The sequence below is a fragment of the Bidens hawaiensis genome, unplaced genomic scaffold (genome assembly GCF_021521415.1).
Source record: "Bidens hawaiensis isolate Kalapana, Puna unplaced genomic scaffold, B.hawaiensis_p1.1 tig00000512_1, whole genome shotgun sequence".
Taxonomy (NCBI): Eukaryota; Viridiplantae; Streptophyta; class Magnoliopsida; order Asterales; family Asteraceae; genus Bidens; species Bidens hawaiensis.
Genome location: NW_027491033.1, coordinates 2,621,749 through 2,637,042, shown reverse-complemented (window position 1 = coordinate 2,637,042; position 15,294 = coordinate 2,621,749). Strand labels below are relative to the sequence as shown.

The following is a 15,294-nucleotide window of genomic DNA, read 5'->3' as shown; positions in this document are numbered from 1 at the left end:
CAGTCTCCTTAGCTAGCCGAAGCTGTTCGTTAACAGCTTGGGCAGCCTTGGAGCGTGCCTCGAGTCGCGCTTGAACCTCAACCTCAACCTCGAGGGCCTTGAAGGCCTTCTCCTTCTCCGCAGATGCTGCGGTTAGTTTTTGGTTCTCCTCCCGGAGAGCACGCGCCTGAGATACTTCTTTAACGCGAGCTGCTTTCAACTTGTCGTTTTCACGACAAAGCAGCTCGACGCGTGGCTGCATCCGGGCCAGGAGAACCCGAAGCTCGTTGGTTAGCCTACCCTCCTGGTAGCTAACCATGGCTTCCCCCAACGCACCATGGGGAGCAGCGTGGCGAGCCCAGTCCACGCACTCCACAGGTGTGCGAAGGGTTGTTCCTCGGCGAATGTTCCATCTTGGAACATACACTTCATTGGAATCCGACACTGCAAAAGAAACAAAGCAGTTAGGAAAAGATGATAAAAATTGCATAAAGGACAAAAGAACCCTACGCACCTGTAGGGTCGATCACAGGCCGATAGCCACCGAACCCATCACCTGAACCTAAGGGAAATCCATCCAAAAGGTCAGGCAGATGGGAAGGTAACAAAGATCGGCGAGAAGCCCCGCGCGTACCTGAAGGTCCAGCCGTCGAGGCCGATGGCGGAGGCGGCATGGTTTCCGCCGCAGTCGATGGCGGAGGCATGGTGTCCGCCGCGGACGCCGCCGAGGAATCAGCAGCAACAGTAACCGCCTGCTCGGTGAACGATGCTGTAAAAATTGCACTCACCGCCGGCGGTGACGTCATCTCGGCTGGAACAGTTGGCTCAAAGGATTGAGCAACTGGACCAGCGGAAGCAGGCGAAGGTGCCTGGGTCGACGCCTCAGGTAGGCTGACCGAGCCTACCGTCATTGGCGGAGAGGTACTCCCCTGCGCTCCACCCTGGAATACGTCAACATCCACGCCTGCAGAAAGAAGACAAGTGTTAATAAATTTATGAAGTATGATAAATCTACAAAAAGAAGAATGTTTATACTTACGGGTTTTCTTGAGCCTGAACGTACGGACGGGCGGGGATGAACCCGATGGAGCCGGTCTCTTGATACCGGTCACCGTCGTCGTCGGTTCTCCGGAGGTAACAGTCGTAGCCTCCGAAGCAATGGTCTTCTCACCACCGGGGTTCCCCGCCACCTCTTCATTATCTGACTCGGTGTCAGATAGAAGCACCGGATCAGCTGTGGAGGCCACCTTCTCCTTCCCTTTCCCGCCGGCAGCCTTCTTCTTCCGCACTAGCGGAGGACCATCTGCGGATTCCTCAGAAGAAGACAGGATGTAAGGAATTCCAGCAGCGGGTACAGCATTGAGGGGTTGAGGATAGAATATCGCCTTACCTGGCCGCCGGTGGCTCAGGATCTCTTGGCCCGGCGGATAGACCTCCACAAACCGATCGGCCATTTGTTCCAGGATGGGCAACTCGTTCTCGTCTAGAGCACGAGTACCCATCCGCGCGGGACCGTCAGCTTCCCGCGGGTACAGGAGCGACTCCAAGTTGTTCCCCTCTGAAAGAAAATAAACAGTTAGAAGATAAACTCGTATAAGCAAAGAGAAACGGAGCATACCGTAAGGGATAGAGTTCGAACCGTATTCGAGGACGATTGGAACCTTTTGCGCGTCAGCCTCTTTCCACACTCGGCTCATCCCCAACATCACCATCCCGGACTCCGGAAACCGGAAAACCGGAGATTGGACCCGGGATATCTTTGCAAACCATTCCGCCTCCTGATAGTTTGTGGCGTGGTGGCTCGGAATGGCTTGGCCATTTTTAAACTTCATGGCAATGGGGACGGCGCGAGCAGAAATGTAGAAGAACTCCCGCTTCCAAGATCGGAGACTGCGCTCTGTCGCGCAAATCTTCAAACCCTTGATTCGGGTTGTCAGGGTGTACCACCCCTGGATGCACCTCCAAGTATAGAAGGTCATCAGGCGGTCTACGTAGGGCTCAACACCCAATATCCGGCACACCCACTCGAAGTGGCGAATCTTCGCGATCGCCATTGGGTGCAGCTCGGTCAGATGAACACCGTGCCTTTCGAGGACACGGTAAACAAACTTTGTCAATGGGAACCTAAGGTTCCCATAAACAAAGAATGCAGCATATACCCCGATCTTGCCACTGGGGGCATCGTACACGGTCTGATGGGGTTCAGGAAACTCAGGCTCGAGAGGATCGAGCATGAACTTCCTAACAACATACCGGTACTGATCGCCGGGCAGAGCACACTGGCACTCACCAGCAGTACTCTTGTCATCGGCCGAAGACTCAAGATCACGAGAAGACATTGTGTAGAAAAAAGAAAGCGATTTCGGGAAAATGCTAGCCTGAAAAGGGGAGTATTTGCCGGAAATCGCTAAAGAAGAAGAAGAGAAGGGTGAAAGTGTGGATTGCAAACAGCCCTCTCCCCCTTTATATACTAATCGCAATTAATGCAATGAATTTAATGCGGAGGAGAGAGAAATCAAAGGTGCAATGAAACTATGACACGTGGCATAAAGCAGGCTGGCAACAGCTGTTGACAGGACGTGTGCCAGCAATTTCGCGGCCACGCGCCCGAAAAATCGCGCCCACGCGCCTGAAAAAGAGACTGGAATGACCATATAATGTCACGTCACCATAACTTCCTGCACGTCCTGACACAGTCAGAAGAAACCGTCGCACGACGTTTCAGACGTTTGGACTGTTCCTATCTTTCTACCAACTCTTCGAATTTTGAAATTCAAAATTCAAAAAAGATTCAAAAGTAAGCGGGAAAACACCCCTTACCTTGGCAAACAAGTAACCATAAGCCGGATGCGGGTACAGTGTTAAGGCAAAACCCTTCACATAACTAGCACCCGCAGGGAATTGAAGCCAAGAATACCTTGGCAACCAAGTAACTATAAGGCAGGTGCAGGTACAGTGTTAAGGCAAAACCCTTCACATACCTAGCACCCGCAGGGAATTGAAGCCAAGAATACCTTGGCAACCAAGTAACTATAAGACAGGTGCGGGTACAGTGTTAAGGCAAAACCCTTCACATACCTAGCACCCGCAGAGAATTGAAACCAAGAAGGATCTTCTAGGCAATGCTTGCGGATAGAGGAATAACATCCCCGCATAACGGGAACGTCGAGAATTATATTGTTTGAAACTCCGTAATGGAATTGGTGGTCTTAGCATAATTGATCACTATGTTGAAAACCACCAGAACCTCATGGAGACTATATACAAGTGAGACTCAACGCTCCTGCCTTGCGAGAAGGTTACATACCTACCCGCATCATACCCAAAGATCAAGCAAAAAAATCAGGAATTTTTGCAAGTGACACTAGGAAACCCGCGGGAAGAATCCCCACGGAGAACCTTAAAACTAAAAAGCCTTTTCAAAACCCCTTGCTCAAAGTCCAAAAGTTCACCTCACTTTATTAAACATTCATGAGAAGAACATTGGACTGGGGGGACTTGAAGAGGTAGGTCCCAGCAGAGCCCAGTTGGTCCCGCAAGACTCACCTTGAACAGGGACGTCTGCGCAAAGGCCATCTGCTTCCGCAGGACCCACCATGCTCAGAGAACCTTACGCGCAGTACGCAAGCTGTACACGCAGGGAAAGCCTCCCAATGGTGAAGTACCCCGCCTGTTCCCGCAGTTGCGGATACAAGCCATCAGGGAAGGCTACCCGCAGACAGCAGGGCTACACGCACAAGACAATAGATACTTCAGTAGTCACATGAAGGAATGAGCAAGACGGGAACAATCCCGCCAAAATGAGCCAGTCCGTATGATTCTGAAAGATCTTCTGTACTATACCTACCAAGGTATGGATAGGACAGACAATCTGACCAGAACAGCCCATGAGCCAATCACAGGGTGACAGCTCACCGACAACAGTACGAGGAGGAGCACCCTCTAGTACTGTTTGTCACTATTAGCCGCTGCCTACTCACCAACCCTTACTGCAGGGCATGCGCAGCCTACAGTTGGTGAAATAGTGTTACTGTTGGCCGTAACCTATTCACCAACCAGCATGGCCTGCGTATAATCCACAGTAGGTAGGACGTGCATAATCTACAGTTGGAGGAATAGTGCAGCCGACATAGTTACTGTTGGCCGTAACCTATCCACCAACCAGTATGGCCTGTGCATAGTCCACTGTTGGTAGAACAGGAATACTATTCAGCCGGCTATACCTTCTAACCTACCTTCGGCTATAAATACTCCAACATCTTGGAATGGTAAGATCATCTGCGATCCAGTTATCTAGCAATCTCTTAATATACACTTATATTCAGAGCAATCTAGTCTGATTCTCACGCCGGAGGGTGGTCACACGGAGGAACCCCCCCCTTCTCAGTGACGAGCTTACGGTGTTTGTTTTGCAGGTCTCCTGAAGAACAGCCTTCTCAGTTAGATCTCATCCGTGGGAAACATTACTTAACCCCCAGATTATCTATAATCTGTCCAGATTATCTATAATCTGTCCAGGGTTCACATAGTGTTTCTTCAGTTATCATCATATATTTTGTTAATGTTGTAACGATTAGTTTCTCACGTTCTCGTTAAATATATGTTTACACAGGTAACAAAGAATGATGCAGCATGATATAGAGGCTGCTATCAAACGCCATACATCCACGACCATATTCGTTTGCTATGCAAGGTCATATTATTTTGGAAAATTGGATTTAAATAATCCCACCTTTAATGGATTGGCCAATAATAATCCCACCTCCGGTATTTCCCGCTGGTAGTCCCACCTTTTCAAGTTTTTTGTTTTATGATCCCCCGTTAAAAATAATTAACGGGGTTAAGTTTTTGCTGACGTGGCTAATGACTTGGCATTTTAAATATTGTATTTGATATAAACATAAAAAAACACAATATTTTATTTATTTAATTATAACTTAACCCAACCCACCTCCCGTCTCCCTCTTCTTCCTCATTTGCCACCAAACTCATTTCCAGCAGGCTACCACCTCCGTCCGTCTTCTCCGATCAATTCCAGATCTACTCACCAAAGTTCCATCTCCGATTAAGCTCCTCCATTTGCATTACCTGCAGTAGTACCTGCTCTACCACTACGTGCCTCCTCCGCCGCGACAATCAACACTCTACCGCGCGTCTGTGTTCTATATCCGTTGACTCTGCTCAAGGTTTGAGCTCTCATCCTCGGAATTTTGCAGCTCCATAACGAAACTTGGTTAATTAACTAAGTTGAGGTGGAAATTAGGGCTTTCGGGGATATTCCAAGGTAGGGCTATTCCACCGAATTTGCAGATGGTGTGAGCCGGCTGTGTGATGTGTGACTTTCGTTCATCGGAGAAGACGGACGGAGGTGGTGGCCTGCCGGAAATGAGTTTGGTGGCAAAGGAGGAAGAAGAGGAAGAGTTTGGTGGCCTGCCGGAAATGACTCTGCTCAAGGTTTGAGCTCTCATCCTTGGAGTTTTGCTTGATGGGTTGCATCTGGAGGTGGGGGTCGGGTCCAGATTCGAGGTCTCGGTCTTTCATGGTGGCTTTCTTGAGATCGACGTCGCTGGTGAAGGATTTAGTCAGCAGGTCGTTCATGGTGTGATTGGAATTGGAATTGAAATCTGAATCTAGGTTTGATTGATGAAGGAGAAAGAAATATTGAAATTGGAAAGTGGGTAAAAACCATATAGGAAAATAAAAATACAGGTAAAAGCCATGTAGGATAATGAAAAAGCCAAGTCATTAGCCACGTCAGCAAAAACTTAACCCCGTTAATTATTTTTAACGGGGGATCATAAAACAAAAAACTTGAAAAGTTGGGACTGCCAGCAGGAAATACCGGAGGTGGGATTATTATTGGCCAATCCATTAAAGGTGAGATTATTTAAATCCAATTTTCCTATTATTTTTTCTTAATTCATCGGATGGTATACACACACTTAGCCTTCTGTAATTATATATATGTAGGTAAACTTTTTGTTGTGTCTAAGTTAACCAACAAACTTGTATACTATAGTGTTTGTTAATTATGCATGTTTATGTAACTACAGATCTCCTAAGTGGGAATTCTTGTGTATATACAGGTTTTAACTTATAAATGCCAACGAGTATAGATGTCTTGTGTTGACCTTAGACCATGTGTAGTAGATGGAGCCCTATGAGGGCGTTTTGCGTCATGTGACGCCACGTCACAATATGGGTTTTTTTGGGCTAAATAAGTGTAGTGGATGAGCCCCTTCAAATCATTATCTAATTATTATTTTTATTATCAAAAAAGAAACAAGCCCACCAATCACATTCCACCCCCCCCCCCCCCTTTCCGGTGCTTTGCGGGAAGCTCCCCCCTCCAAAGCGCCTTGGGGGCTGTCTTTCTTGGTGCTTTGGGGTGATTTGGAGGGGGGAACCCTCCCACTACGCACAGTCTATCAGACTCACCTCCCACTTTGTCTTCTTACATTTCTTTTCACTACAACCTCCGCTAAGATCTCTTGCATTAATTAGAGAAAGATTGTGCCATAACGACCCAAACCAAGGCCACCAACTTCCCGATGCGAATGATGCAATTTCAAAGGCGCGAGGTTTTTGGTACGGATGCTGGTCTTCTTTACATATTAGCTATGGTAGCTATATGGTAATTCGTTGTGTTTATGAAGAAGATATGGTAAGTAATGCTGATATTTTTAAGTTTGTATTCGAAAAATTATCCCATCATGTATTACGTACTCCATAGCAACGTGTGGGGAGTAATACTTTCAATTAGTTTTACTATAAATAAAGTTAACAATATTTACATGTATACTAGCTAATAAATAAATATTTATAACTTATCCAATTCTTGAATAAGGTTTGACTGATCCACCTGGTCCTATGGATATACCAGGTAACAAATACGTTATCGCTAACACCCTTATACAACCCTATACACAACCTTTTGTTGCCTCATATGGATGTGGAGGAATGTGTTACTCTTACATTAATAACAAGTAACTCTAGAGTTAGTTTGCTGTTGGGTTTGTACGTCAAATTTGTATGATTTAGTCGCTATGAAGTTGGCGGTTTCATTATATGTGTACAAATATTGTGTGTATGAAAAGAAATCCAAAATCTCTGAATGACATTGCAAAACAAAATGTAGTAACCACCGCTTCTTATGAGTCTAAACAGAATCCTCATTGCAACATCGCAAACCAAATTCATACCAACCGAATACCCATTGCGTCCCGCCGCAACGCGCGGTCTCACCTACTAGCAAGGCCTTATGTGTTTTAACTTATGGGCAAGGCAAAATAAAGGGGTTTTGAAAAGTTAGGAATCTCTAACTTATTAACTTAATGAGTTTAATTTACCTATTACACCATTCTAACCCTCAAAACCCATTACACTTCATTTAAAAAAGAGTGTCATTTTTAGTCATTTTGGTTTTCTCCAACACATAAGCTAATCCAAACATGTTTTTAAAAACTTTTTTTAAAAAAACCTTAAGTTAATAAAGTCTTTTAACAAAAAGTCCCTTTTCACTTAAATAAGCAATCCCAAACACACCCTTAGATGAGAATCATTAAATACTTAATCAGATGAACTATTTTAACTCTTAGATCATGTGTGATATTTGTTATTATTTTATTATTAAAAAAAACAAATAAAGCAACCAATCAACTTTCCACTCCTCTCCCCTTTCAACTTTTTTTTAACCAAAGAAAACTCCCATACAATAAAAGCTAAATATACCCATCATTAATAGTTTTACCATGATAAATATGTTTTTTTAAAACACCTAAATACTATATTTACCTTCACTTACTAAATGATAAACTTATTAATATATAAAATAAATATCTTATCTTAATCTTTTCTTTTAATATATATAAACGAAATCTCTATATATTATCTCAAACCACCAGACTGTTTTATTTGTAAATGAAGACTTCTCATGAATTTAATCCTATTTCAATGATATAAGTTTCACCAAACCCGGATAGCTCTTAAACGGGTTATAAAATCTCGTTAAATTAAAAAATAATCTTACTGAATATTTGATATGAAAATCCTATACAATAATGATATACTAAAAACAATTATCCGATTTTTTTAAAAAATATATATTATTTATGATTAAGCAACAATTTAATAATATTAAATAAGCGGTCATGAGCATCACCAATCTTAAATAGCTTTTAAACCGGGTTATAACTTCTCATTTATTTGTGAAACCCTTTCATCATTAAATCTTAATTATATTATTAACTTATTTACAATAAATAAAATAAAAATCTAAAAAAATATATCAATAATAGAAACGAATTATACAAAACAACCCCGTAACGTGGAGGTTAAAAACTAGTTAACGTAATTGCGGTCATGAGACGGTATCAAATTACCCTAGACGACGATTGATCCATGTATAAGATCGAAATACGTATACATTTACACGGTCACGGACCAAAGTCTTGAAGACCTGAGCACGCATGTTGAGGATAACAACATACATACCATTACCCAATTACCCATTGGCCATAATAAACATAATATGCTTGTTTGAGAAATCAAAATCAAAATCAAAATCAAAATCAAAATCAAATACCCATTCAACACCTCACCCTCACCCTCACCCTCACCCTCACCCGCACCTATCTATCTTATCTTCTCTCTAATTACCCGATCCATTCATATTATTATTATTATTATTATTATTATTATTAGGCAACGACACATCGTTTCATGTTGATTCATCCAATAATAATAATAATAAAATGAGTATGATTGTGATGGAAGGCACGATGGACAGAGGCGTGTTAGACGATATCATTAGGCGGTTGTTGGACGGTAAAGGCGCCGGCCAACAGGTCCAGTTATCCGAGTCCGAGATCCGCCAGCTCTGCGTCAACGCCAGACACGTCTTTCTTTCTCAGCCTAATCTGCTTCACCTAACTGCACCCATCAGGATCTGCGGTATCATTATACATACATACTTTCTTTTCATTTCTCATATTATTTTTTTTTATTATGATGGTAAATAATCAATTGGAAATGGGGTGCCCTAGTTTTTATCTGATTTAGGGTTTGTTTGATTGTGGGTTAACATATTCTGATTCTATGAGAATTGGGTTTTCTGTAAAATGCAAAATTATCTACTTTTGATTATGGTGATATTATACGTGCACTGCGTATCTTGCACACCGTCATATCTGTACATCATCATACAGGTTGTATGAGGTTTCATACGGCTGCTATGACTTTTGCAGACCAAGATTTGCGTATATGTCTTATCGTACGGGCTGTATAAAGCAAAGTTTCACGTTATGCAGGCTGTATGACTTCTTACACAAAGCACCACGGTCACATTAGACAACTTCAGTAAAGATATATGTTTCCGTATAACACCTTTTTTTTGTATGTGCCAGTGTATACATTTTAGACATACATATAATCAGTATAGGGTTATAACTTATACGTCGAATGTAGTATTGTAACCTGTGGATAGTATGTCAGTGGTGTGTATATAACTCCGCACTTTGGTTATATGGTTTTGTCTTTTTTTTATCAGATTGTTATCGCTACTTCCTTAAATGATCAGAAATTTGCAAAATGTTGGGAAAATTGATTGATTATCGGCTAATTCTTTTCCTTTTATGTTAACAACAGGTGATATACATGGACAATATCAAGACCTATTACGTCTTTTTGAATACGGTGGTTATCCCCCTTCCGAAAACTACCTATTTCTCGGTGACTATGTTGACCGAGGCCGACAAAGTTTAGAAACCATATGTTTGCTTCTTGCATACAAAATAAGATACCCTGATAAAGTCTTCCTTTTAAGGGGAAACCATGAAGATGCCAAAATCAACCGCGTGTATGGTTTTTATGACGAGTGTAAAAGAAGATTTAACGTCCGTCTTTGGAAGATATTCACAGATTGCTTTAATTGTTTGCCCGTTGCTGCATTAGTTGATGACAAGATTATTTGCATGCACGGTGGTCTTTCTCCTGAACTCGAGGATTTGAAACAGATAAGGGAAATTGAGAGGCCCACTGAGGTCCCGGATAACGGGCTTCTTTGTGATTTGTTGTGGTCCGATCCTGACCCAAACATTGAGGGTTGGTCTGATAGTGACCGTGGTGTTTCGTGTACTTTTGGACCTGATGTAGTTGCTGAGTTTTTGAAGAAGAATGATCTTGACCTCATTTGCAGAGGTCATCAGGTAAATATGTTGTTTGATTCATTCTGATAATGTGACTCATAGCAGTGGAGGTGTGGGGTGGGTTAAATATAAATTCTGATTTTAATACGTATAATTAAGTTTGTAGCAGGGCCCACAATAAAAGGTTTTTATATATAACTAATTATTAGTTTAAGGTTTTTTATTATCTATTCATAGTGGTTGTTTATCACTCATTGATGTTACCCCCTTGAAAACCACTGAACTAAAATGTAACTTAAAAAGAACGCATCAAATCTGTAATATAGGTAAACCACAAGGACCAACCATGTAATTGATTCGAAAAATTTACATCAACTTCTTTTGCAAGTTTGTAAATTCTGGAATTTGGGTAAAAAAGTGTTCAGGTCAACATGACCGGACCAAACACATTTAGACCTGTGGCCAAAACGAGACTTTTCTTGACACGCCCAATTTATCACCTCTAGACTCTAGTAAGGTTTATACATGCATGTGAGCAACATTATGACCCCTTTAAACTGCAGGTGGTAGAGGACGGTTATGAGTTTTTTGCTAAACGAAGGCTCGTGACGATATTTTCGGCTCCAAATTATGGGGGAAATTTGACAATGCGGGTGCTCTATTGAGTGTTGATAAATCCTTGGTTTGTTCTTTTGAGATATTAAAGCCGCTTGATTATTCAAAAAAGCCGGGAACGTCTAAGGTGCCGCTTAAAAAGGTAAGTCAATATTCTAGTAACTAAATGTACGGTTTCTTATTTTATTTCCTAGATGCTTTGATCTTTGATTATATAAAAAATATATTACAAGCCTTTTTGTAATTATGTATACCAGATTACCAGTTACCATCATAGAGGTTGAATGTAAAATCCAAATACTAGAATTTAAAGAACACATGTATACAGTTCGCAATTTGATTTTTAGAGTGTTTAATTGTTGTCTTTTTCTTATATATTGTAATTTGGCTTTTTGACTTCAAGACTGCCCGCCTGCCCCAATAGCTAATGCAACAAAATTAGTTATCTTAGTTCAATGTTTTGATAGCAAAGTTTGGCAGGCGGTTTGGAACTCAAAACTGACTGTTTTAACCTTAATTTACTTTTTTCATTTTTGGAAGTACAGTTAAATTCATAAACCATCTTTTATCATGTTAACATCTTGGATGCAAACTAATGATTTTGAAAAAGAAAAATATGTTGTAAACTGCCAACACCGGCTGGCGCGACTGATCCACCCAACCCGACTGGTTTGGTTTGTTGTTTATTAGAACCATGGTTAGCGGTTCGGCCCGGTGTTTCATCAAACCAGCCGAAGGGGACCTAGAACATCCCTATTTGAGTGAGCGTCGCACATCTAATATTCTGATTGTTACCTTTAGACAATCAATTCTCTAGTATCGTTTATGGAAGTCAATCATGAACATTTTACAATCAATAATTAGCATTTATTGCTTGTTTTAACAGCCGCCTAAAATTGGAACATCCTGAGACAAAACCGTGGCAGCGGAATAGTGAATTAGTTCTGAAGAAGCATCTGATGTCAAAATGAAGAAATCTGTGAGCTGAGTAATAATATCTAATCTGCAGAAAGTAAGATGTTTGGATGCAGTTAAACTTGGTTTCCAGTTGGGTGGTGAATATAGGTTGAAAAATGAGCCCCTTCAAGGTTAGGTTTTGCTGTTGTATATGGTTTGTAAATTGGAGTGTGTTTGAAGTTTGTGTTTCTATGTTAACCTTCAGAATTAGATCAAACAATTGAAACTGTAAAGTGGAAGCTAAAAGCGTACACTTTAGCGTCATTTAGTTATGATGTGTTGATGGTGTTGGTGTCGGTGTACCAGAGTCCAGACAGGACCATTCACGTTCTGGTTCCATTGTTTTGACAAGATTTCTGGGTGGAATCGGTGTATGCGTTTTTTAGATAAATTAAACCAAACCTACTGTTTGGCCGGGTTGGATTTTTTACATAGAATGGAATCATACCATTTTCAGTGTTTTCGAGATTTTTGGAAGTTCAATAAAATAGTGGAATTAGAAAAAGGAACCTGGTGTAAAACCTTAAACCAAATTTGATCATTCCTAACGTGGACGAGTCGACCGAGTTAATTCGGCCTGGATGGTTCAGCCAGGTCTTTGAACATCCATGATATCCAAGTGATACAATAAAATAGTTTAAAAAAGGTTGGGTAAAACGTGAATGAGAGAGTAATGGAGTGACAGACGTAGGAAAAGAATAAGATGTGACAGCCAACAAGGTCCCTTAATCTTTTTACGGGTTAAAGCGTCTTATGAAATTGGATTTTTTTTGGAAAAAAAAATACTGTTTGCATAAATTTTTGCATGTGAGAACATGATGTTACACAGTATAACTAATGCTTTTTTTTTTGTTTTATTTATAAACTGTTATAAAAATATAGTTATTTATCAAAATTTTATAACTTTGAATTAATTTATGATGTAGAGGCTATCGACCTATTGCGAGGATAAATGGTAGAGACTATTGTGTTGATCTACTTTCTTTTGTCCTTTGATGTGTTTTTTTGGGAAACCAATACATAAGATAAAAATGCATGTTTGGTTTGGTGTCATTTCTTTTATAAATTTTAAAGAATTTTATTTGCTTTTATATTTTGATTTCTTTATTTCTTTTTTATATTTTTATTTTTTCGTGTAGTTTTACTTTTTATATCATTCATCAATAGGTCTAGATCCTGTACAATAATAAACATAATTAATACCAATTGAATGTGCGGTTGGACGTTGACCAATTTATTTTTTTGGCTTGGTTCTGGTATCGTTTCCAATTTTTACTTTTTCTAAATATGTTAAGTTTTGGTTTTTTGAGCATTGATGAATGCATTTTTTGACTTTAGTTACGGTACTGTTACGAACCTAACAGATACCGACTGAATTCGTTATGACTCGCAACTACAATGAGTGGGTTACTTTTACCAACCTAAAACGAAATTATTTTTTGGGTTTGTACCGGTGCCGTTTTTAATATAAATTTTTAAAGTTATTAGTTTTTAGTATTTGAGCATTCACAAATGTATTTTGGCTTTGCTTACGGTATCATCAAGCACCTAACCGACCGAATTCGGGACGACACGCTTCGATCACTAGCAGGTTTTACCAACCGGAGACATGTCAATTTGAATGTGTTTTTGTATTAAATCATACGAGTGTTAATATTGTTATCGGCTTTTTTGTATTAAGTCATACGAGTGTTAATATTGTTATCGGCTTTAGTAATTTATTTTTTGGGTTTAGTGCCATTACAGTAACGAACCTAACTTATATAGCTTGAGTTCACGTCACTATAGCGCGACGGATGCTGATACCTAATTATATATAATAAAAGACGGTGCGGATGTTTGAGAGATTCCACGGCTCATATTGTCATCATTGATATCACAAAACATTTGTGACTCACAATTCATACTGTCTCATTAGTAACATCATAAACTCATAGTGTATACAATTCTGTAATTCAAAAGGGGTTACGACACAACTTGTTGCTTGTTTACCATCCACTTAGTTGTAATTGATTTGGGTTAATGGATCTGGGTTTGTTTCCAAATTTGCTAAAAACTCATCTTTTGAACAATTGGATGAACCCAGTTCGTTAATATCGAGTTCGGTGTAAAAAAAAGAAAAAAACTATGGACCTAAAAAAACCTACAGTACGTCCCCTCCACATTAACTAAACTTACAGTTTAAATCATACACTATTTCCAATGTTATTTTTAGTTTTTTTTTCCAACCACACGTTGACACGTCTCCTATTTAAAAAGTTTTTTTTTTTTTTTTTTCGTTTATAACTATTAAATATGACTTTTTTGTAAAATTTTCCAATTGTATAGTTGTAACATACTTATTTTTATCAACGTTTCCATGCGAGTTTTGTTCAAAACATCTTTGTGCGACATAGCACAAGTCATCTAAGCACTTACGCACATGTCATTAAAATTGTTTACATATTCGATGTCAATTTTCCATGGCTCAACGCCTCGGCAGCAGCACGCAGGGTAGGCTTACGTTAAGGATTTTTTATATTTTATCTTTAAAGTTTTGATGAGGTCATTTTTTTCATCTTTTTAAGTATCATCTTTTATGATGGTGTACATGCACACTCCCACTGATTATGGCATTGCATCACAAGTCAAGTATATGTTTGGGAATTTCCATCTAACACAATGAAGAAAGTTATTAGCCGGTCAATTTGATTGATTGTATAAAGCAGAAACTGAATTACATTTGTGAAGAAACACTAACCGGACCCCGGACAGATTACTGGTAACCTGGGGGTTGGAGAGATGTTTCCCACGAGGGGTTAGACCCTTGGAAGATGGTTCTTCTGATAACCTGCAAAACAGACACCGTGAGCTCGTCACTGAGAAGGGGGGGGGTTCCTCCTTGTGACCACCCTCCGGCGTGAGAATCAGACTAGATTGCTCTTTAAATATAAAAGTATATTAAGAGATTGCTAGAGCAGATATCAGGTATAATATGATAATAATGTAGTAAGATGATAAGATAAGATGGTCATACCATTTGTGGTATTTATAGCCGAAGGTAGGTTTCCAAAGAGGTATGGCCGGCTGCAACAGTGTTCCTGTTCCACCAACAGTAGCCTACGCACGTGCCCTGCTGGTAGTTGGTGGGTAGGTAGCGGCTGATAGCGACCAGGCCTGCTGTACACTATTCCTGTTCCACCAACTGACGGCTACGCACGTGGTATGGCAGTAGTTGGTGAGTAGGCAGCGGCTAATAGTGATACAGTACAGGAGCATGCTGCTCGCCATACTGTATCAGTGAGCTGTCGTATCTCTGATCAGATCTTTCGCCCATACCTCGTCAGGTACAGTAAAAGATCCTTCAGTATACGGACTGGCTTATTTGGGCGGGAGTATTCCCCCTCCCGCCTCTGTGCGGGATTGCTCCCGGCTTGGCTCATTCCTTCAGGTGACACTGAATGATCGAGAGCTAAGTGCCTTGTGCGTGTAGCCATGCTGCGCGGGTGGCCTTCCCTAATGGCTTGTATCCGAGGCTGCGGGGACAGGCGGAGTCCTTCACCATTGGGAGGCATTTCCTGCGGGACCAGCTTGCGTACTGCGCATAAGGACGTCACGT

General features: G+C 40.8%; 1 pseudogene across 1 annotated transcript; it reads left to right on the top strand.

The window, feature by feature from the left end:
• The first annotated feature begins 8,597 nt into the window (after positions 1 to 8,597).
• Positions 8,598 to 12,062, top strand: LOC143634046 (serine/threonine-protein phosphatase PP1-like; annotated as a pseudogene). Its single transcript, XR_013153780.1, has 4 exons — positions 8,598 to 8,931; positions 9,625 to 10,184; positions 10,688 to 10,881; positions 11,626 to 12,062. The product of XR_013153780.1 is annotated as a serine/threonine-protein phosphatase PP1-like (transcript).
• Positions 12,063 to 15,294: the final 3,232 nt, after the last annotated feature.